The sequence below is a fragment of the Chiloscyllium plagiosum genome, chromosome 19 (assembly GCF_004010195.1).
Source record: "Chiloscyllium plagiosum isolate BGI_BamShark_2017 chromosome 19, ASM401019v2, whole genome shotgun sequence".
In the NCBI taxonomy this organism is placed as follows: domain Eukaryota; kingdom Metazoa; phylum Chordata; class Chondrichthyes; order Orectolobiformes; family Hemiscylliidae; genus Chiloscyllium; species Chiloscyllium plagiosum.
In genome coordinates, this window is record NC_057728.1 from 53,272,762 (window position 1) to 53,275,875 (window position 3,114).

The window sequence follows — 3,114 nt, forward strand, 5'->3', positions numbered from 1 at the left end:
CAAATTTGCATACAAAAAAGGACCTACTCCTAAAACATTAGCAGCCCAGAACTAGATACTTGTAATAGTATCAATGTGTAGAGCCTTGACTTTAAAAGTACTATAACCATCCTATCACTGTGAATTTAAAGTTGACTCCTGTCACTGTGAAACTCTCCCAATGTGGAAACCAAAATCCTTGAAAATGGTTCCCTTGAATTGTCAGGTTGATTCATTATCCTGAGAGGGATTAAATCATCCTGACCAGAAAATACTCAACTCTTGTTGCGTTAGTTTGTTGCAAACTTCATAAGTTATCAAGCTTCATCAAGCATTGTCAATGAAGTGTGCCAGAATAACACATACTGAGAGAGGACAATTGACGAGAGGTCATGCTTCCAGTGACGCTTTCTGGGCATGAGCATCCATGGTTAACCATTAATGACCTCATCAAGCTCGTCTGTATACATGCCGACATGACCACGTGGCTTTAAATAGATACCACAGGATGACTGTTGCTGATAGCACACCAAGAGTGGCTAATCCTGGTGGGAAAAGGAGAAGGAAAATTAATTGTGGAAAAATATTCCAGGAAAGAACCAGACAGGAAACAATGAGCAACTCCAAATTATACTGACCTCACTTTATACGTCCTGCATGGATTGTCAACAAGACAGTAATAATGGAAAAGAACTGTAAACAGAAACTTGTGGCAAATTAAATCCCTTGTTGTTGGAAAATGTTTCTTGTTTACTTGGACAAGTACATCACTGTAATTGTCAGTTGTGTGTATCATACAATAGGAATTGTGGTAAGTTTTTAATTTAAACAATTTCTTGTGCAAGTTGTTGACATGAAGCAAGAGACATAAATTGTAGTCTGTAGTCCTTTATACTGTGGGTTCATGAACCAAGTAGACTAATAGTCTAAGTAAAACTGAGAATTTTATATATCTTCCAGAACTCTGCAATGGTCTTGTCAGTGTGTAAGGAGCATGTGGATGGTGGGATATTGCAGCTTGCACAGTACAGCTAAGTCTGTGGGTTTCTGTTTTTAATTACTCAGATGTCTTCATATCAAGTCTTGGAATCATCAAACTGTGACTGAACGCAAGTCATTTATCCAAGCAATTTATAAACCTGAAAGAAAAAAGCAATTCTCCATTTAAGAGTGTGCCAATCTGACCCAAAAGTTCATGAGCTTCTAAACCAAAGCCATGCCAACAAACTTGTTTCATTAAGTGTATGACATCTGGATAATAAAGCGGAATTTTATGAGGCCAAATTGCTGATTAATTTGCTCAGAAAAAGTTAGACTTATTTCAATATGTCTGAGTGCAAATGGTACTTGGTGATGCTAATCAAACTGCAGACTGAAGGTTCCTAATGGCTGGCTACTTGCCTAGGGTTTGCAATGACTTTAATCAGATTTGACCCTTGCCCTAAATGAATGATGCTGTACAATTTGGTCATTTAGATAGTGATTCTTTAAGAAGATAAATGCACCAGAACGTTTCGACAGAGAGACAGAGATAACTGGTAGTGGTTTAACCAGAGGGCCACCACACCTCAGGTGAGTGGAAGAGGTTGAGAAGGAAAGTACTTCATGGTAACCTCAGCTGGTGCAGGAGCTGAACCCATGATGTTAGCATTACTAACCAGCTGACTGAGCTAACCAATCCCCAGACCCTTTGACAATATGATAGTGGAATCATAGAATCCCTACGATGTGGAATCAGACCATCCAACCCATCAAGTCCACACCAACTCTCTGAATAACATCCCATCCAGACCCACCCCCCTACCCTATTACCCTGCATTTCCCATGGCTAAACTACCTAACCTGCACATCCCTGGATACTATGGGCAATTTGGCATGTCCAGTCCACCTAACCTGCACATCTTTGGACTGTGGGTGGAAACCACAGCACTCGGAAGAAACCTATGCAGACATGGGGACAATGTGCAAACTCAGGCAGTCACCCAAGGATGGAATCAAACCTGGTCCCTGGCGCTGTGAGGCAGCAGTGCTAAGCACTGAGCCACTGTGCTGCCCATCGTGGAAGCAAAATTAAGTCAGCCCTGTCCAAATCTATAGCTGGTCATTTCAGGCATTAAAGTTTATGATACCTTGGGGTACACAAAATGGCTTCTGGGTTTCTGACATTGCAACAATATATTGCTAGGATTAGCACTGCCTAATTCTTTTTGTAGGTTGATCTATTGAATGGGCATAGGCAAGTGCCATCAACATCAAGGGATTAAAGTAATATCCATTTACGTTGCTCCAAATGGGTTATACCACTGTCGAATGAGCTCCTCAGTTACATTCCAGAGGCCTATGAATCAAGTTGTGGTCGATAGTATTCATAGAGAAAGCATGTGAACTAAGTAGAAGATTTGTATAAGCAATTACAGTTGTTTTGCTTATGAGTAAATTTAGAATCTCTACAGTGCAGAAAAGGCCATTCGGCTTATCAAGTCCGCACCTATCCTTCAAAGAGCATCCCACCCTGACCCCACCCCCACAATTCTGCATGGGTTTTTATTATGGGCTAACCCACCTAACCTGGACATACCTGGACACGACAGGGCAGTTTAGTATGGCCAATCTGCACAAACTGCATATCATTGGATTGTGGGAGGAAACTGGAGCAACATGCAAAAGCCCACATGGACACGGGGAGAATGTACAAATTCCACACGGACACGGGGAGAACGTGCAAATTCCACACGGACACAGGGAGATGGTTCTGCTCGCCGAGCTGGGAATTTATGTTGCAGACGTTTCGTCCCCTGTCTAGGTGACATCCTCAGTGCTTGGGAGCCTCCTGTGAAGTGCTTCTGTGATGTTTCCTCCGGAATTTATAGTGGTTTGTCTCTGCCGCTTCCGGTTGTCAGTTCCAGCTGTCTGTTGCAGTAGTCGGTATATTGGGTCAAGGTCGATGTGCTTATTGATTTGAATCTGTGGATGAGTGCCATGCCTCTAGGAATTCCCTGGCTGTTCTCTGTTTGGCTTGTCCTATAATAGTAGTGTTGTCCCAGTCGAACTCATGTTGCTTGTAATCTGCGTGTGTGGCTACTAAGGATAGCTGGTCGTGTCATTTCGTGGCTAGTTGGTGTTCATGGATGCGGA